Here is a 21,105-nt window from a genome sequence, read left to right on the forward strand (position 1 = left end):
CATCAAAACTTGATGGAACACCCTTAACACCCTTTGGCCTCTCTTCCGGTTGCCTTGCCCTCCAGACTCGGGAAGGACCCACCGGCTGCCCGGCACTCCTGGTGACGGAATCCTGCTAGTTTGAGAGATCACTTAGCAGCTTCAAGGATCCTCTGTGTCACTGAAGCCCGGCTGGCCCCATGCTTGTCTGAGAGCAGAGGCCGCTGGGTGCGGAGAGGGAGCGGGCACGGTGCAGGTGAGAGAAGCAGGCCGCCCGCTGCTGGACCCCCCGTCCCGGTCCCAGCAAGCTCGTCAGTGTCATGAACGCCGCCAGGCGCACCTGTCAGAGTGATTCAGGTGGGGGCCTGGCTAACAGGCCCCCAGAGAGGATGCTGACCGCCGTCTCTACTGGAAAACAAAGAGCGTGTCAGCCGTGTTATCCATATTGTTGACACTAAGTAAAATGATTCCTTGGGAAACTTCAAAATTAGCATTTAAGAATGAAGAATCATTACAATTAGGGCCGAGGTGGCGCGGCCGCTGCTGCCCCCAGCTCCGTCCCTCATGCGTCTTCTCACCTGACTGCACTTGGAGCCGCAGCCCCGGTCTCTTTAAGGCTCCCGAACCTCTCATTTGTATCCTCTGGCCCTGGGCCGGGTGCATCAGATCAGCCTTTCTATGGGCCGAGGGGACAGCCGGCTGCATGGCAGCGTTATCTGTCCAGCGCCGCGCCAAGGGCTGCTTCCTCCTCCTATCTGGGGTGAAGCCCTGCCCATTAGGTAACGCTGACAATTGCCCAGAGAGGACACCTGCTGAGACCTGCAAGTTAGCTGGGAGGATGTGGGTTAATGAGAGGGACCTATGCTAAGATGGGCATTAGCTTGGGCTGGGGTCACTGAGCATCTGCAGCCAGCCCTGCAGGGGTGGGTGGGAGGCACGTCCCCCGCACGAGGGCTTGGCCAGGGCCGTTCAGCTCCAGGGATGAAGCAGAGAGGTTCGCGGCAGCCCAGGTGAACACAGGTGCCTGTGAGGGCGCAGCCCGTGGGCCCCAGCGCATTCTGAAATACTCGTGGGTTTTCAAAGTGTTCTGAATCCACAGAGGAAAAGAGAAATCACAGGAACTGGAGTTGGAGATGCAGCTCTTCTCTCCTGCCGTGGCCACTAAAGTCACCTTTCCTTGAGGATGTGAGTCACCTCTCACCCCCACCCCCATGGCCCCAAACATCAAACAAGACTGATGCGTTCACAACCATAGCATGAATTTTGATTACCTAAGGGTCAAATTAATAAAGCAATGAGGATATTCATTTCAATAACACCTGCTCCGTAGTTTAAGTTTGCCCCCCTTTTAAAATAGCAGCTTGGTTGAGGTGGAGTCCATACACCATACAATCCACCCACTTAAAGCGTTCACTTCAGTGCTTTTTAGCATGTTCACAGACTTGTGCAAATCCATTTTAGAACACTTTCATCACCCCCAAAATCCATGCCATCCCAATTAGCAGGCACTGGCCGTTTCCCCCGACCTTCCCTCCCAACCCCAGGCAGGCAGTGCGGTCTTCTCTGTCTCTGGGGGGGTGTGCCTCCTGGGGGCGGTGTGTACAGACGAGGTCATGCAGTAGCTGATCGTTTGAGACGGCTTCTCTCACTCTGCACTTTCCCTCCGTTTTCAAGGTGCCATCCCTGTTAGAGAGAGCATGTCTCAGAGCTTCATTCTTCTTCACGACTGAGTAATATTCACCGTGTTGCATTCAGTGGCCCTCGAGGCTGCTTCTCCGTCTTCTCTGTGATGAGGAACGCTGCATGAACTTCCGCATGCACGCTTGTGTGGGGACAGAGGCCTGCGCTTCTCTCGGGTCTGTGCCCAGCGGCACTGCTGGGTCACGTGCGAACTCACATGTAACCTTCTGAGGAGCCGCCACGCGGCTTCCCCAGGCAGCGGCCGCGTTCTGCTTTCCCGCCAGGGGTGCACGGGGGCCCCAGCCCCTCCACGTCCTTGCCAGGACTTCTTGTTCCCCTTTTCCTCTTTTTTCTTTTTCTTTCTTTCTTCAATTATAGTCCCCATTAGGGGGCACAGAGGTGCCTCGTTCTGGTTTTGCTTGGCCTTTGTGTGATGACTACGGACGCCTTGCTGTTTTCACGGGTCTGCTGACCGCTGGTGTGTCTTCTTTGGTGAAATCTCTGTTCAGGTAATTTTAAAAATTGGGTTGTTTCTCTTTTTGTTGAACTATCAGCATTCTTTATATATTCTAGAAACAAGCCATTTGTCAGATACCTGGTTTGCAAATACCTTCTCCTATTCTGTGGGCTTCCTTTTGCCTTCCTTGGTTGTGCTCTTTGAAGTACAAAATTTTTAATTTTGATGAAGTCCATTTTCTTTTTGTCACGTGTAAGAAACCAACGCCTAACCCACGGCCACAGAGTTTCACCTGTGCTTTCTTCTAAGAGTTTTATAACGTCCACTGGTACGGAGGTGTCTGATTCACTTTGAGCTGATCCTCGTCCCTGGTGTGTGGTGAAGGCCCGGCTGCATCCGCCTGCACGTGGTGCCCAGCTATTCCAGCGTCGTTTGTTCAGGAGCCTGCGCTTCCCCTGCTCAGGTGTGTAGGCTTCCTGGTCAACACTCGGCTGCCTGTGAGCGTGAGAGCGCTTCTGAGCTCTCGGTTCTCCTCCGCGCGTCTGCACGTCTGTCCCTGTGCCAGGATCGCGCTGTTAGATCAGCGCGGCTTTGTGGCACGTTTTGAAATTGCGAAGTGTGAGTCCTCGAACGTTCCTCTCCTTTTTATGAGATTGTTTGACTATTTGGGGCCCCTTGAATTTCTGTCTGAATGTAAGGACTGACGCGTCAGTTTCTGCAAAGAAGCCAGCTGGACTTTTGATAGGGATTTAACTGAACCTGTGGATCAGTTTGGAGACTGTTGCCATCTGAACGATATCAAATCTTCTGATCCACGAACGTTGGATTTTCTCCCTATGTAGTTAGGTCTTTAATTTCTTTAAACGAAATTTTAGTTTGTAAAGTATAGGCTTTACCCTTATTTTGTTCAATTTAGTTCTCTGTGTCTTAATCTTCTTGGTGCTTTTGTGAACAGAATTGTTTTCTCAATGTCATGTTCAGATGATGTTGTTGCTGACGCACAGACGTGCGGCTGACTCCTCTGCATTGCCCTCGTGCTCTGAAATCCGGCTGAACTTCATCCATTCTAATAGTTGTTTAGTGCATTCCTGAGAGCTGTCTATACAAGACTATGTCACCTGGAGAGAGAGTTTTAATTTTCCTTTTCCAGCCTGGGTGTATTTTATATCATTTTCTTCCCCAATTGCCCTGGCTACAGCCTGCCATACAATACTCAGTACAAGTGTTTAAGCAGCCTTTTTGGTCATAATGTGCTTAACTACACAACGGAACACAGAATTGGGGGCTGGGGGTGCGACTCAAGGTGTACATCGTGTGTGCGCGTGTGTACCACCAAGCTCCCCGTCGGCGGTCGGGGCGTGCTCCTCCATACCATGGCGAAGCTGGCGTCCCGTCTGCGCGTCCGGCAGGGCGTTGGCGTGAGGCTCGTGGACGTGCTGTCGTGTCTCTAAGCCCGGCGAAAATTAAATCATAACCTGTACCTGCTAGTCTGTTCCTAATGCGACTCAGCTTTCGAGCCTGGCCTCTCTTCTTGCAGAGCGGCGTTTTTAACCACCTGTAGGAAAGGATGTGTGAAAACTAGATTATTCAAAGATGCTAAGCAGAAAAGCCTGACCTAAAATGAGACAGCGCAGAGTGGATAATGCAGTTTTCTTCCTCTTGGGGGAGGATGGCCATGGCGAGAGCACTGGCCTTGTCTGCACTGCGAGGGGAAGAGACAGCACCATGAGTGCCCGCGGGCGGGGGGCTTCAGAGACGTAGCTTGCAGCTCAGTGTAGACCTTACACAAGCCCCAATTACTCCACATTAGAATGAACTTCTTGTTGGCCTAATAGACTCCTTTTTGTAAGCTTCCGAAATCATCTCTACAAAGTGAAAAAAAAATTGCACTCAGAAGTATTATGATCTGAAGAATTTAATAAACTCTGATGAAAAAAGCAGCCATTGTTCACCCCTCTAAGTGACTAGCAGGTGTCTCTGAAATGAGTTTAATTTTTTAAGACAAGGGCCACCCCGCCTTGGGCCTCTTGGAGCGCACACGTGGATGTGGGGTGATGCTTCCTCTTTGCCGAGAGATCAGCACCTCAGTCAGGCCGGTTTTCCGTTTAAACAATACAGAACACACTACATCTGATTATTCACTGGGGCCTTCCCCCTGCCAAAAAAAAGTTCAGCCCTGAGCCACGGTGCCAGGTTTCCTCCCAGGCCATCTGCTGGGCCTGGCTTAGCTTCCTGCAAATCCGAACGCTTCCTGTTTCAGATGCTTTTGAATTTCCACCCTTTCAGCTCCCTGGACGGCCCTTCCACCCAGTGCGGAACCACAGGCCTCGCTGGCTGTCTCTCTGCCTCTCCTTGCTTTGCTCTGACACTGAGGTTTCTCGTCTGCATTTGCGACAATAAAATTTCTTTGGAGGTGAATGTAGTGCCTTGAGGAGAATGTTAATGTACATTTGCCTTTGTTCTTAATTAGGTTCCTTCAAGGGAAACCCTCTTGGCCCGGTTTATCATCTAGCTTTGTAAGAGCTCTTCTGCTTTATCTAAACACCTTGAAGACGTCTCTTCAGCCACATACCGCCTGGACACTTACAATATAGGTTTTCATAATGCTGGTCAATTGCAAAAACGTAGAATGTGGACAGAACAGATAAAGGAATGCTTTAGGGTCAATTGCTAACGGCTGAGAGGGACACGGGTGGAGCGAGGGAAGGAGGGGGCAGGAAGGACGAGAGTGAAGCTGTGTGGAACTGCAGACACCACGACCCCCGGGGGCACGCTGTCCAGTTATCATTCAGTGCTCGGCCCCAACTCCGCTTCTGGGAAAATTTAAGATTGCTGTTTTGACAAGTCATCACAAGATGAGAAGATATAGGTGGAAACGTTTTCCCAGTAGAGCTTTCCGTCGTTAGTGACAAATGTTGCTTTCTGTCTGAAGCCCAGTTCCCAGTAGCTGGTGGCCGCAGCCGGGTGTGGCCACCCTGTGAAGCTCTGAGGACCCCCACCTGGTAAAGGAGGGCTGCCCTTCCTTTCTTCAGCCTCCCCAGGAGCAGGAATGGAGCTAAGAAACCTGGATTTAGTCCATTAGCTGAATATTGGCCCTCGTTCTGGAGGGGCACCTAGAACTCAGGTTCTTAGTCCCTGCTGTTGACAGACGTCTCTTGGTTCCTTCCCTGGGGTCTGAGTTCAGTTAAGTAGACATTTTCAGGTGACCACTGTCCCACCCAGCCCGGCTGTCTGTGGCCTGTTCGCTCACTGTGTGCTTTGCTTTCTCATCATCATGGCCACCATCATCCATTCCCATGTTTTGTTCTGTTTCATTTTGTTCACGAGCCTCAGTTCTGTCTTGGCCCTGTTCTCTAAGGTCGAGCCAAAGGTGCGTGTAGACCGTTAACCGTCCCCAGTGTCAGGGAGGATGGCACTGCTCAGCGGGGGAGGGGGTGAGTGTCTGGTGCAGACCATCTTATTTTAGGTGAGTAGCATCGACCTTGTTGTCAGTAAGCGGGAATGACTGGAAGTTTCAAAAGGAAAATGACAATTAGGACTCCCTATTTTTTAAAACTTGGCAAGTGAAGACCTAGAAAGAGTGAAATCTCGTGTTTCTTGAAGGAGTGAGATCGAAGGCCCCAGGCTCCCTCCTTCCTGTGTGCGTTCACCCTGGCGCAGTGCGACAGCAAGGCTCCTGGCGAGGGATTTCTGACCGTCGCAATGTGTTTCATCCCAAGCTTGAGCAGATGACAGTGACAGTGACGTCTCGCAGGGGCAGGGAGAGACCAAGCTAAGTGCGCTGTCCCTTCAGGACTCCGAGTCCTCCCTCAGCAGAGCTGGGCCAGGACAGTGAACATGGTGGGCGGAGGGTCCCAGGGGAGCTTGACTGATGTGGAAACGAGTCTCACTCTCTTAATTGCCTCCTGAGGACGTGGCAGAAGGGAAGGGGAGGTCCCGCTGGGCTCATCAGGTGGCTTCAAGGGACCTGGAGCTACAATCAAATAACAAATATGCTGTAAACAGCCGCCGCGCTGCGGGGGGGCTGCGCACACAGAGCAAAGCGGGGGGTGGAAGTGTCTCTTCGAGCCTCTTCTTTCCAGAATCCCCCCAGCCACCCCAGTCCTCACTGAAGGGAGGGGACGGGGCTTTGGGAGTGCCTGAGCAGTTGCAGGGGCCCGACGTGCCAGCTGCCTCCCACCCGCAGGACAGCCCTGATTCTTCCACGCACACGATGAATAATTCACCAAAAAGCACATGTAAGGATGTCTTTATTACTCATTATAATGAGCTCAGACAGGAGTAACTCTCCACTCTGCTGGAACCCCCTAGGGTGGAGTTTACCTAGACTGGGCTGCTCTCCCGCAGCTAATTTGAGTGGAAGGAGCCGCTTCTTCCCGGACCCGCAGCCTGGCCGGGACCGGTGCCGCTTGCGGCGCGCGCCGGGAAGGCGGTGCGGAGCCCGGAGCCACGGGCGCGCGGGCCGTGTGAGGGCGGGCGCTCAGAGCGCCGACGGCAGGGCTGCTGGGAGCCAGGTGACCGAGTGCTGCCAAGGGGGCGTCAGAGACAGCAGGGCCTGGCAGTCAGCGTGCGCGCAGGAAGTGCACGGCTATCTGCAGCATTCCCCCGCTTAGAGCACAGTGAGGGAGGGGCACCCACCCGCCGCAGAGTGTGGATTATGCTTTCCAGCCAATCTAAAGGTTTATTCTTTCTCTTTTTCTTTCTTTTTAGATCTTCTTTTCTTTCCCTCCCTCCTTTCCTTTCTCTCTCTCTCTCCTCTGTCCATTTATTTATTCAAGAGTCCATGGTAAGGAGGCCCAGCCGTCCCACGTTATGATGAGCGATTGTGTTTTCACGGTGTTATCAGTCTCAAACCCGCTCGGTGACAAGGCTCCGTGAATGTGCAGAGTCCTTGCGTTTCGTCGCGCTCCTGCCCTCGCGAAGCACGATGAACTGGGGGAGGCTGGGGACGTGCGGGCTGCTCCCGGGCCAGCCGTCCTGCCCCTTTGGGTCCCTCTGGGCAGCCCCGAGTCCCAGGAGCAGAGAGAGCCCTCTTCCTCTCAGCCTGGCAACTGGTGACTCCGGACTCCGGACTCCGGGTGACATAAACGAGAAGCAGCAGCTCCCTGGGCCCGAACTGGAAATATCTGCAGAATTAACCCTGTGACTCTGTTGCCCCCAGGGCCTCTCCTCCTCTGGGCTTCTCGTGGCCCAAGGACAGAGTTTTGCCTGCCTTCTGTTTTATTTTGTCAAGGGGAGACAGTTGGCATAATCTGTATAAAATAAGCCAGTATTCTGGAAAGGATGATTGGCTTATTAAAAATATATAACATATATTTTTAAACAGGTCGGGCTGACATTCTGCAGGAGAAGCACTCGCAGGAGCAGAGAGGAGCGGGTGCAACTCTCATCTCCCGTCCCTCCTCCCCATCTGTCCCTGCCCATCTGTCTGCTTCGTGAGGGCTTTATTTTTAAAACTCAGATAAGGTTTGGTTCAGACATGTAGTCTGCTCAGGGCGGCACGGGAGGAACAAGCCGACTTACTGGCCTTCTGGTCGACCGTCGCACATGCTGTCCTGGAGACGGCTTGGTCTGTGGGCTGGGACCCAAAAGGTGGATTCCCTAGTCAGTTTTCCGAACTCTGTAACTGGTGAATGTGTGCGCTGGAGAATGGCGCTAAAGGAAGGTCAGAATCTTTATAACACTTGGATTATCATGAATCCTTAGTTCTGAGCCATCACAGACATGGACTAGCGCACATTTATTGAGTGTTTACTATGCTCTCAGAATGTGCAGACGGTGGGTTTAAATGGTTACTGAATATTCACCACAAGCTATGCCTTTGAACACGTTACCTCCCTTTTACGAATGAGAAAACTGATTCTCACAAAGGATGGGGAGTTTAGTAGACGCCAGACCTGTGACCGGAACTCGTGGGCCTCTCGTTGAAATGCCTGTTCCCTTAAGCAGTACACTCGCAGAAATCCTGCAGACAGGATGCAGGCTACTCGATTCTCAGCGTGTCTTTTGGTTTCATACGTAAATCAGTCCTTGAGCAGCTTCTCATCAGTGTCACCTGAACCCAAAAGGGGACAGGTTTGTTTACGCCCAGTTCTGCAGAAAGAAGAATGGCCTTCGAGGGTTCGCCTGTGCTCCGGGCTCCGTGATCCCTCACGCGGTCTGTGGGACGGTGTTTGCGGGGAGTCCGGGGGCTGTAATTTCTGCACTGCCAGCGTCTCTGCTCCCACGACACTCGTGCTGGGAGCCCGTGTCTGACTTGCTCCATTCTTCACAAAGATATCAAGCTCCCCAGACTCTCTGCTTTTAATTTAAAATTTTAATTTATACTTTTCCATGGATGATACTGAGACAGACACGGCCGTGAGTAAATATGCCAGGATAATCTATTGAACGGCAGGAGAGTGGTGTGTGCCTGGGAACCATTTTAATTTCCTCTTGCTCACTTCTTTGCCAACAATAATGAACAAATCATCGGGAGGCTGAGCGTTAGAGCTGTTCAGGGTGTGGAGGAAGGGACGGTGGAGTGGAAGCCGGGGACAAATAAATCACGTGGATTGTTCTGGGTGGCTTCTCAAGGCAGCCCTGGCCAGCCCCAGGGCAGCTTCTGAGACAGCAATGCCTTCTAAGACAAAGCTGCAGAGGAAGAATGTGGGGAAAAGGAGGATTCCCAAAGCTGCCTGTGATTCCAAATATGAGGGGACCATCTGCCAACGACTGGCCGGGGCATCGTCCTGCAGGCAGACCTCGGCTGAATTCTGTGCTTGTCCCTCATCTGCCCGAAGATGCACCCTTAGCCTTGCGTCGCCAGCTAACGGTGTCTCCTTGGGTTGGGCGCGAGACCCTTGGAACAGTTTTCACTTTTCCTTGGTGCCCTGTAGCATGTGTGCAGCCAACGTCTCTCAAAGGGACCGAAGCTCCTGACCTGAAGTCATCCCTCCAGCTGCATCCAGCCCCCACGGTCCCACTTCTCTGAGCATGGACACAGTTTGCACTTGATCTCAGCGACGGCTCAGTCTGCCTGAGGATGGGACGTTCCGGGCTCTTCCAGGAGGAGGGGTGTCCCGTGTGCACAGGGAAGCCGCCCAAGACGAGGACGTGACTGCGTGAGCTCCCGGGGCCCGCTGGCCGACAGAACTCTCTCCTGGGTGTGGACAACCGTACTGATTGATCTCTCAACTATGTATTTTTAGAAAGACAGCGTTTTACCCACTCCTGGTCATCCATCCTGAAGCCAGACCATCAACCACTGTGTCAACACGCTGTGAACGGAGCCTGATCAGAATACAAGTTAAAGTTGTCTCCACGGCTCTAGCCGAGGAAGCAGACCTGAGGGGGAAGCAGAGTCCGGCGGCAGGGCTCTGCCTGGTTCCAGCGCCGAGCGCTTCTGAAGAGCGGGAGTCTTGGGAGAAAAAGGAAACCTTGGGTGTGAAACAGCCCGGAGGCGGACCGGGGCAGCCCCGGCCCAGAGCGCTGAGGATGCTGAAAATGCCGGTCATCACCTTGTCTCTGACTTATTAATGAGCAGAATAACCGCTCTTGAAACTAGGCTCAAGCTACCCTCAACGAAACTCCATCCTTCATATATTTGCAAACGCAGAAAGAGAAGGCCTCAGAGCACTGGCGAAAGATAAGCCAGCAGGTTCAGCATCGCTTGGCTAAACTAACCTGCGCTCCCAGGTAATAGGGGTTGAATTATGTTTTTCCGAATGCGGCGATGGAGCCCTCCGAAAACAGCACCAGGGCAGGTTCCGTTTGAGCGCGGTTACTCTTCTCCAGGTGCGCTTCTGCCCCTTGTGCCTGGACTGTTTCCTGGTGACGCCGCATCGTCCTCCTTGCAGGTGGGGAAGTGGAGGCTCTGCGCTGTGAACCACGCGCCTGTCAGTCTGTAAATAGCGGAGCCCCTGTGTGTCTGAGCCAAGGCCCCTCCCGCGCGTCACAATAGTGTCACTACCTCTGTAACATTCAGTTTACACACGTCATCAGTCCATACAGAGCCCCCAACTCCCCCCGCCATTCTGACCATCGTCAAGCTCCATCCAGACTGCCCTCTGGCCTGGGAGTTAGTGTGGCCCCTCGTGGACGAGGGCCACCACTGCGCGGTCACCAAGTATGCCTGCTTTCCACCTGTGCGGCCCCTTGGCGCCAGCCCGTCTGCCCCAGGACCTCAGTAGGACCTCCAGGCACAGAGCCCACTGGGCTCTCCCTGCCCATCAGGGCCCCTGCTTCTCTCCTCTTCCTCAATTATTTCCCGATTCCTCTGACCCTTGGCCGCTTCTCCCTTGCCCCCCTGCCCCGCCCCCATGCTGGAGGAACCCAGCCGCCCACGTTCTCTGCACCTGCATCACCCTCTGTCCTTGGCCAGCGGCTCTGTGTGCGGCCTCAGCACTGCCTGTGTCCTGGGATAGTTCCCCGGCGATGTCGCTCTCATCTCCTGAAACTGCTACTTCACTTTTTCTCGCACCTCCCTTCCCCATCTCCTACTCCCCTGTTTACCCTCGCCTGGCAACTTTGCCCTCTGCTTTGGAGAGGATGGAAGCCATTGCTCCGTGGCCTCCTTGCCTCCCCGTAGCCAGGTGCACAGCCCATTTGCACTGCTGTCGTTTTTTCTCCTCTTGTGACACAACAGGTGAAGCTCCCTGCCTTCCTGTGCTTTAGATCTTTTTCATCCTCCACCTTTGCTGTTTCACCACCTTTGGGAGCCCCCCCACCCACCCCCCAGCCTGCGCTGTCAGTTGCTCCCAGTGCAGAAGATCAGCCCCATCAGTGCATAGTCGTGTGTTAAGCATCACAGTGAAGACGTGTGATGACCGAAGAGGGCCAGTCCCCCTCGCATCACAGGTGCGTCTCTGGTGCTTGAAACTGGGCTCCTCCACGTGCCCTTCCGGCACGTCAGCGTCGTCACAGAACTCGTTAGACCTGCAGGACTGCGGTTCACGCCCAGACCCGGTGACTGAGCGAGGTGCACGGGTCATCTGTGGGCATAGCAGTGTTTGAAAAGCCCTGGCACCCAGTGGATAGTCAGTAAATATTTGCAAAAGGAATAAATACATTCCCAAGTGTTTCCACTCTTAAAATGAGCAGAGGTGCTCTGGAGAGCCCGTGACCTTCTGGCTGTGTCCTCCTCCCCCCTCAGCGGCAGACATGCTGCTGTCCATGTTTCATTACCATTGGCCCTGCATCCCCGTCCTCCGCTCTGGCTCCCACCCCTTCCTTCGCCTGCAGACCCCCTGTCTCAGGACCCTTGTCTCCCATCTACAGGGATGTGACGGTCTCCCAGCTGGTCCTCACGCCTCTTCTCCTGCCACACACAGTCCCTTCTCCAAAGGAAGTCCAGTATATTCTCATAAAAAGCAGAATTTGCATCACAGCCTGTTTCTACTCCAGCCTGCTCCAGGATGCCCCGTTACACCGAGAACGGGATGCAGACTCGTTCCGATGCGTGTGTGCACCTCCGGCCTCGTGGACGCTACCCACTTCCCCGTCCGCCTGGCCCGGGCCCCTCCGGCTTCCCTCCCGCTCCTCACCTGAGTCAGCTTTTGTCCCAAGTCCTGCGCATCTGCCCTGTCTTCTGTCTAAAATACCCTCTGCAGCCAACACAGCGCCTGGCAGTCAGCGGTCACATCTCCAGAAAGACCTGTCTCCAGACCCTCTGAGTAGGGCCTCCCGGGCCACCGCCGTGCAGGGCCGTCCTGGTGGCCGCCCAGCTCAGCTGGGAAGGGTGCACGTCTTCTGGAGGTTTCTCCGTCACCCGTTGTTCTCACAAATCCGGGGGCACCACGGGGGTAGAGGCAGTGGCTCTCCTCCCAGCCTCTTACCCCCGGACTCTAGTGGAATGCCTGGTGCTCACGAGGCGCTGACTCCACGTTTGTTGAGTGAATGGGTGAACTTACACTTTCTTAAAAAGGCGGCCTTTTTAACGCGCTTGCAGGCTGCCATCCTCCCAGGAGCCTGAGAGTTGTGAGGGCAGGCTTTGCCTCTTGTGGTGGCTTTGGTTGTTAGTTTTTATGTTTCCCTGGTCTGTTTCCTTGAGAAACTAAGAAAGTTATCTCTTACTTTCCTGGCAGGGGCCGGGGGGAGGTAGTTAGGGTTATTTATTTATTTATCATTATTATTATTTTTAGTGGCGGCACTGGGGCTTGGACCCAGGACCTCACACATGCTAAGCACGCGCTCTGCCGCTGGGCCCTACCTTCCCCCCTAAGAAGGTTGTGTTCCCAACACACATGTGAACTCGCAGCGGCCTGGAGTCCGGCTCGATCGCCCACTGCTTTGTGCAGAACGTTCTCTCCCTTCACAGAGCTCCCAGAGGCCGCGCCAGCCCCTCTCCTGGCTGTAAGGACTCCCACCTCTTTGTGGGGCCGTCTCTCCATGGGATCGCTCCCTCCTCCCCTCCCTCCTTGCAGAGGCTCCACCTCCCTTGGGCTCCCGGGGGAGAGTCTCGTCCTGTGAGGTGGGGACGTAGCCCCGCCCTGTGCTCCTGGGCTCGGGGAGCTCCCTCTCCTGCCCGGGGACCCTGAGCCCGGCTCCGCTGGCTCCCGCATCATCCGTCGTGGCTGAAAGCACAACACGTCATCCTCCTGCCACTGACTTACTGCTCCAGGTGACCCCGTTTTCAGGGCACCCGGCACCTTCCTTGGTTTTGTCTCCAATACTTTATTTCCTCTAGAGCCCTCGTCCTGCATGCGTTTCTGTGTGTCTTCTGCTTTTCTCTGGATCCCTCCCCAACATCCCTCTGCCACCTACACACACACACACACCCCCCAGCACACGAGACACACATCCTTCCTGTGTGTGCATGTGGCTCCACATGCCAGCTGCTGTTAACACGACAGTCTCTTCCAATTAGGAGCCATCTGCAGATGTCTTGTATCTGGCAGTCTTCGAAGTCGATGTCTGGCTCTCCTGAAGGCCCTCCCTAAGCAGCTCCCATCCCGCCCCCTCTTCTGCGGAGGCTTTCGTACATATTCTCCACCAGCACCTTCTCAGCAAATGTTAGCACCGGCAGGGTTGCTGTTCTCGCTGAATTAGTTGGATTTGTGCCTCCCTGAGTCATAAAGTTGCCCTCGCAGAACCGAGGGCTCTTGTTGGTGTTCTAGGCTCGGCTGTGCGCGCGGCTCTCGGGAAGTAACTGAGCAATTGAAGCTCCCCAGGGAACAGCTCGGTGCAGGTTAGCGTCCCCTGGGGGGCTGGTCTAAAATTACTTTCTTCTTCTTGCCTCCTCTCCTTTCCTTTAGAACATTCGTTTCTTATTGGTCCTTGAATTCTTGCAAGCAAGGTAGCCTTCCTCCCATTTTCTGAACTAGCGTCATTAATGTATTTTGGTATATGTACGGGTTTAAACTGAAATTCAGTTAACTCTCAATTTATGGGGAAAAAAAGGCAAATGACAAAACAAAAGCAAAAAATACTCATGTCGTGGGTAAGTTTAATGATGAAATTCAAAGGAATGCACTCTGGGGCGTCAGCAGTCAAGCCTGCTGCCTTTATCGGCGTTTCACAAGCAGACAGCTTCCTGGAAGGCGTTTTAAAGGCAGGGGACGGGGTGGGCAGAGGCAAGGCTCCCAGGATTCCCAGTGGTAGCATTATATTTAAAACCTTATATACATAAAATCATAAAGCTAGGTATAAATGCCTTAACCTCATGCCTCTATATGACTCAAAAATTCAAAATTATAAGTCGTACAGAAATATAGCTGCTGAAATTAAAGTCTGTAACGTTAACAGAACAGGTGCTGCTTTATTAAAGTTAGTCTCCGGGTTGCGATGTGAATAGGATGCCGACTGCCGGAGGGGGGCGGCTGTGAGGCCCCTCATCGGCTGTAGCATGTGCCCCGGGATGCCTGGGTCTCCCTCCCAAGTGGGCGCGCTCCGCCGTCGGGAACCCCTTGCTCTAGTGGGCCCGGCGTCGTGCAGGTTCCCCAGCAGGATGCACTGCTGCTGACACGGCAATTCCTCAGCCTCCGGCGATGCGAGAAGAGCTCATGGTGCCGTTGCGATGAGGGACCCAGGTCTGAACACTGACCTCTAACTGTGGTCATACCACGGCCACAGCAGGTACAGAGGGTGGGTTTCCAGATTGGTGTAAAAATGAAAACACTAAATTAAAAAGTGCACGTAGAGCACCTGTGTGTGTGTGTGTGTGTGTGTGTGTGTGTTTGTGTGTGCGCGCGCGCGTGTGCGCAGATGACTCCTGGGGAGACACACACATCCATGTATCTCCAAGGACGTCCACTGCACCTCACGTGGGTTCCCTTTTCCAGCCTTACGGCGACATAACTGACATACAACACTGCGTAAGCGTAAGGCACACAACATGCTGATTTGATCTTGTATTTGCTGCAAGACGTTACCTTTGTAGTATAAGCGATCACGTCCATCCCATCACGTAATGAGCGTTTCTTTTGTGTGTGTGTGTGTGTGTGCGTGTGTGTGGTGAAAACTATTTAAGGGTGACTCTGTAGCAACTTTCAAGTATGTAACGCGGTATCATGAGCTATAATCTTCCGTGGGTTCTTTGGAGCCGGTTGGGAAAGCATCATCTTCCATCTCTTTCATTGTGATGAATACGTGTTGATCAGCTACGAGATGCAGGGGGACTGTGGGAGGTCCTGGTGATTCACAATGAAGACCACTGTTGTGGTTCTTACCCGTGGTGTTTCCAGTCTAGCAAGTAAGTGTGTGTATAGTTAAATCCAATGTCGTGAATTCTACGAGGAGCAGGACCTTTGCCGTTAACACTGCGTTGCAGAGAGGGTGAGGGTTTAGAGTGGCGTGTCTGTATTAGAGATTAGACTGTATTTGCCACTGTCTGTTCCTTAAGGCAGAGGGGCGTGCGGCATCATACAGATACCACCCCAGGCACAAGGACGCAGATACCAAGGCACTTCCAAGTTAGCTTCGGTTTCCCAACGTTCCAGCTGTTAGTTCTTTGAACACAGAGCCCGTGAAGCTGCCCACGGAGGAGAGGCACCACGCGCTGTGCGGGTTTGCAGCCTTGCTCTCCGGCTACTGAGACGGTCTGAGCTCCTGCAGCTGTCTGTGCGTGTGAGGGTTATTTTTAGTCTGTGTGTGTGACGCTTACTTTTAATTTAGACTTGATTTTCAGACATGGATTGTCTTGTGCTCAGACTTAAGGTGACAGAAAGCCTCAGCATTGGGCGCACAGACCGCAGAGCAGCGCTCCGGCCACGCCGCGGTCTCAGGTCCCCGCGGCGCGTGCCAGTCCTTGCCCGGCTTTATTCCCACCGCTTGTCATTCTCTGAAACCAGCACACCTGTTCCCCTTGGTGCCTTTGTTGCAGCGTCTGGGGTGTGACCTCTGTCTGCCTCTTCCCGGTGTTCTCAGCCACCCACAAAGCTGCCTGGGGCACGTCAGACACTCACTAACCACCGTGTCAACCGTGGCACTTTTCCATTTTGTATTTTCAGAGGCAAAATATAAACATAAGAACAAAATAACAACCACAAACAAAAGCAAGAAAGCTGGCCAGTGTCACTTTTCAGGACGACTTTGTTGCCTTGGTTGAATTCCCACCTGTCTTTTGTCCGGTGGCCTTCAGGTGGTGGCTCTCAGAGAGGAGTGCCCAGACCAGCCGCTCTGACCGCGCCTGGGAACTGGGCAGGAGCAGAATCTCAGCCCACCTCCGGCCCGCAGAATGGGAGCACTTGGCGGGCAGCTCCGCCAAGAGCTCTCTGGGAGCCTCTGATGCACAGTGAAGGCCGGAAGCCACTGCGCTGAGGCCTGGGCTCCCCTAACCGTGCCTCTCCCTCCAGACGAAACCAAAACACGCTGCGCCTTAGCCCCACGCCACTGCAAGCGTCCCTCCTGTCCCCCTAAGCTGTTTGCTCTCACGAGAAGATTAAACAAGTGCCGTCGACCTGAGGGCAGCTGGCTGGCTCGTTCCTCGGGCTCTCGCATCGCAGGCACTTTCCGTACAAAGGACAAGAGCCACAGCCCTAAGTGCAAGGCCGCCTAGGTTGGAGCCCCTGCCTGCCTCGTAGCGCCCGCCGTGGACGTGAGGGCCCCCGGGCTTCCCCGCGTCTGTTGCCCCGCCGTGCGAGGTGGGCGAGGAGAGGGCAGCTGTCCCACGGCAGCCGCGAGGCCGAGTGCGAACACGCCGCAAGCCCTTCCGCGGTGCCTGGCGCGGCTCACGCGCCGCGTGGCTGCAGACGGACGGCGGAGTGGGCTCAGCCTGGGCGTTTTTTAATACCCGGCAGGGTGTTCAAGAAGTCCGAAAGCTGTCATTAACAGTTCTTGACTTTCCTCCTGGAGCCCCTTGTTCAATACCCAGGACCCTCCTTCACGTGCTTCTCGCTAAAGGGAGCCCCAAACCTTCCTACAGGCGAAGGCGGGGAGGAGCGGGCTGGGAGGAGCTCCAGGGGAATTCTGAGCCCGCCCTGAGCACTGCCTCCGGCTGCGCGGAGCGCGGCGAAGGGCCCTGCTGGGGTTGGTTTGTATTTTTTCGTTGACGTTTAGTTGGTTTACAGTGCTGCATCAGTTTCTGGGGCAAGCATGGTGCTTCAGATACATATGTGTATATATATTCCTTTTTATTATAGGTTGTTATGAGATAGTGAATGTAGTTCTCTGTGCTGCACAGTAGGACCTTGTTGTTTATCTACTTTATATATAGTAGTTCGTATCTGCTAATCCCAGACTCCTAATTTATCCCTCCTGCCCCCCTTTCCCCTTTGGTTCCCGTAAGTTTATTTCCTGTGTCTGTGAGTCTGTTTGTGTTTTGTGAGTAAGTTCATTGTATCGCTTTTTAGATTTCACATAGAAGCGATAGCATATGGCACTTGTCTTTCTCTGTCTGAGTTACTTCACTTAGTATGACAATCTCCCGGTCCATCTGTGTTGCTGCAAATGGCATTATTTCATTCCTTTTCATGGCTGAGTGGTATTCCATGTATGAATACACCACATCTTCTCTAACCGGCCATCTGCCGATGGACGTTTTGGTTGCTTCCACATCTTGGCTGTTGTAAACAGTGCTGCTGTGAACATTGGTTGGGGGGGGGTCTTTTTGAATTCAAGTTTTCTCCAGGTATGTGGTGAAAGGGCCCTTCTGTGATGGAAGAAGGCAAGAGGCACTGGAACCACGCACCCTTTTGAAGCATGGAAGCGTTTCTGAGGCAGGGAACTGTCCTCGAGCCACACCCCCTCCCACCCAGGTCCTAGTCATTCCGTAGGTTCCAGGCGTGCAGACTCGGCGAGGCAGCTCTGCCCCGTGGGGAGATGGGCTTACCTCTCTCTGTTTACCCTCCGTGCCCACTGGTGAGGCCCAGGCTTGTGTGCAGGTAAACTGGCCCCAGGTCACCCATCTGGGGTACCCCAGGGGTACACGAGGCTTTCCGAGGGCTGTGTGGCGGGGCGCTGAGAGTGTGCGCTGCCCTGGAGGGTGGATTTGAACGGACCTGTTTCAGAGTGAGCCCCTCCTGGACCGGCAGCAATTTGAAGTGGTTCCGTTCACCCCCAACCTGCGGCTGTAGGTCTCACACAAGGAAATGTGTCCAAGGAGATACACTTTCAAGGTCCAAAATGTCCTAAAACAGATCTGCCCAAGAGAGTGCCCGCTTCTGCTTCCTGACTGCTCCCACTTTCCCAGTCGTCCAGGGGAGAACTTCCCTGTACTTTCTTTGCTGCCTCCACCACTGTTGTCCAACTATCATCAAACAGGGGGTCAGTCTTGAAGGAGAGCCCCACCAAGGCAAGCGGGGAAGTCGTGACGGGAGCAGCACAGTTTCGCATCAGCAATGAATTCGTGGCAAATCCCGTGTCTTCTCTGTCTTGGAACTGGAACCCAGAGAGATAGAGACGTTTTCTGACAGAGGGCAGTGTGGTTTGGCATATTAAAATAAACAGTATTTCAATTTCCCCACCTTTCTCAGTGTACTGGGTTGAACAAAGGGCTTCGAAGTGACAGAGTAACACATCTTTAATAGTCATTTGATAAGGCCTAGTATAGTGTTAGCAGTATGCTGTCCAGATATTGAGAAATTGAATGAATTTAATACTGGGTTACAAAGCCCTTTGCAAGTCAGGTATTTTCCAATTCATTGCTTTTAAAGAAATTGAAGGAGGAGTTAATTGAATTGTCAGCTGTGAGATCATTAAGATAATGTTTGAAGCTGTATTACTATGCAGGGCTTTGGCACATATCTTGGAAGGGGTTCATAGAATTGAGTGGCGTTGCTATAGAAGGTTTTCACTTCTCCTTGCTCACATGAGCGAGGTTTCTTTCAAAGCAAAAGTAGGAATAGAATTGATCCTGAGTTCTCGTTCTAGTGCAATGATATCTACTGTCGTTGTGATAAACGCCTGTTCTGTCCCGTGAGGAGCTACGTTTCCAGTAAAAGTTTACTTTTTATGCTTGATGATTACTGAACAACATGCACAATTTGTGTGTGTTGTCTTGTCAATATTATCCTCGTAATGATAACTCATTCTGAAAGAAAATATTATTATTCAGAAATTCATGGCCGCCGAGCATGAAAGAAACTTACATTTCAGCCTCTGTATAACATATACATTATCGCAGATGAATGTGATGGCTGGTCAGTAAAAGATTTTCAAGCATAAAGTGTTGTATGAGGATAAAATCTGCAGCTAAAGAGACAGAATCCAGCAGAGGACATGTAGTGGAAACCCAAGTTCAAGTTTGGAAAAGGAGCCGTGCACGTTTCAGAGACGGTTAAGTAAGAGCTTGTTCATGAACTTTTAAAGTAGACAATCACGTGTATCAAATCACTGTGGCATTTAAATTCCACCGAACGTGTATATGTAGAGGAACATTATGACATTTTAATTTTAAGACATGAATATTCTCTACAGACCAAAAATGCATCCTTTGCAACTCTAATTTCAAACCAAACGCATTACGTTCGTTTAGGAACGTGCAAAGTGTTGCATAACTGACCACAATGAAAGCGAGCATGTTTGTCTGCACTGTCACCTGGGCGTGTGCGTCCAGGGACTGAGAGGTGCTGCTCTTCCTTCTGCCCGGACACGCCGTCCACTTCCAGGCTCGCCGGCTCCTGAACCCGTACAACCGGGATCTAACCTTGAGGAGTCAAACAAGGATTTGGTCCTTATGAAAACCCAGCTGTTATTAAAAAGTTTGCACCTTAACCTTTATCAATGATTTGCGACTGAGAGCAAATAAATGAGTTTATCATATTTTTCCCTGAAGAAATGCTTTTGCAAGTGGAGAGCAGGGAGGGCGCTGAGGGCTTTAGTCTTCTTAGGGAAATGGAAAGTTGCCGTAGAAGGAAAAAAAAAATGCACAAAAAGTGAGGCCAGGGCCCCAGGGCTGTGGAGGAGACACCATGGCTTCAGCTTCCCTTCATGCCATATCCGTGAAGGTGGGCAGGAACCCTTGCAGGATCCCTGAGTAGCCAGGACCTCGTGGTGAATGCAGCTGGGCCCCCGAAACTCATCTCACTGGTCTTAGACTTACCTGGAAGCATAACAGAGTCAGACCCACAACGACAGGTGTGCCCGGATGCCGGTGGCCAGGTTAAAATACAAGCCTCGCAGGAACGTTAGCGTCTGACTCTACTTCAGGTCCAAACAAATCAACGCAAGCTGTACGGCTGTGAGTAGATGTGTTAGGAGTGAGGCGAGGAAGAGGCGGTGGGCTGCTGGACGGACAGGGAAGGACTGGCTTGGTCTCTGGACATCCTGGTGGTGTGTTCGTCCACGTGTTTAAGCAGGTTCACTGTGCTCGGGGCTGCCCGCACCTTCCGAGTGACAGGTGTATCAACGCATAGCAGACCTCTGTGACTGGAAGCTGATTTTATTTTTTTAAATTTTTTATTCATTTATTTGTTTTTCATTGAAGTATAGTCAACTTACAATGTGTTAGTTTCTGGTGTACAAATAGTGATTCATTCATACATATATATATATATATATATATACATGTATATACATTCCTTTTCATATTCTTTTTCATTGTAGGCCATTACAAGGTACTGAATATAGTTCCCTGTGCTGTACAGTATAAACTTGTCATTTACCTACTTTATACACAGTAGTGTATATCTGCAAATCCCAAACTCCCAATTTATCTCTCCCCAACCACTTTCCCCTAGCAACCATAAATTTTTTTTTCTATGTCTATGAGTCTGTTTTGTAAATAAGTTCATTCGTGTCCCTTTTTTTAGATTCCACATATAGGTGGTGTCATATGGTATTTGCCTTCCTCTGTCTGACTCACTTCACTTAGAATGATGATCTCCAGGTCCGTCCATGTGGCTGCAAATGGCATTATTTTATTCTTTTTCATGGCTGAGTAGTATTCCGCCATGTACATACTACGTCTTCTTTATCAGTCATCTCTCCGTGGACTTTTAGGTTGGAAAGCTAGTTTTATTTCCATTCCTCCTTCCCATCAGGGAGAGGACCTCGCTAGACTGGGCTCTTGCCCCTTCCAGGGGAAGCTCCAGTACCTTTCTGTTCCCTGGACCGTTCAGGCTGCGTCAGGCTGGTCACTTTGCCAAGGGAGTCACATGTGTGACGTACACCCACTGTCTCCTCCACCAGCAAAGTCCTTGGTGCCCCCATCCTGAGCTCTGTCAGGGGGCCTCTGCCATCAGTCGGTCATGATGGGGTCAGGAGTGGGGAGGTACGGCCTTGTTGGCTCCCTGCCTCCTCGCCGGGAGGGGCTGGGTTCATGTGCCTGGTCTCCAGGAGGCCCTCCTTACAGCCCCTCTGCTAGGACGTCTGGGGAAGCAGCGTGTAGTTTTGCCTTTTCACTTGCCGAGTCACTGAAACTCAGGCTCTGACTAGAGCGCGGAGGAGCGGGTAGACACACCTGGGGCCTGTTATCAAAAACCCCGCATTTGGAAAGGATCCTCTTTTCTCGGGCTTCTATTCATGCATTCTGAGTTCCTGGGGCACATATGCAAATTGTCCTCCTGACCAACAGGTGTATGTATTTCTGCATTAAACCTACTAGCCTGTAGGTCACACACACACCAAAAAGC

The 21,105-nt window shown here is 52.4% G+C and overlaps 1 protein-coding gene across 5 annotated transcripts in view; it reads left to right on the forward strand.

Annotated features, from left to right (window-relative positions):
- Window positions 1-21,105, forward strand: part of OPCML (opioid binding protein/cell adhesion molecule like) — an 872,021-nt gene that overhangs the window by 642,066 nt on the left and 208,850 nt on the right. The window lies entirely within an intron of this gene.

The sequence above is a fragment of the Camelus ferus genome, chromosome 33 (genome assembly GCF_009834535.1).
Source record: "Camelus ferus isolate YT-003-E chromosome 33, BCGSAC_Cfer_1.0, whole genome shotgun sequence".
NCBI classification, from domain to species: Eukaryota; Metazoa; Chordata; class Mammalia; order Artiodactyla; family Camelidae; genus Camelus; species Camelus ferus.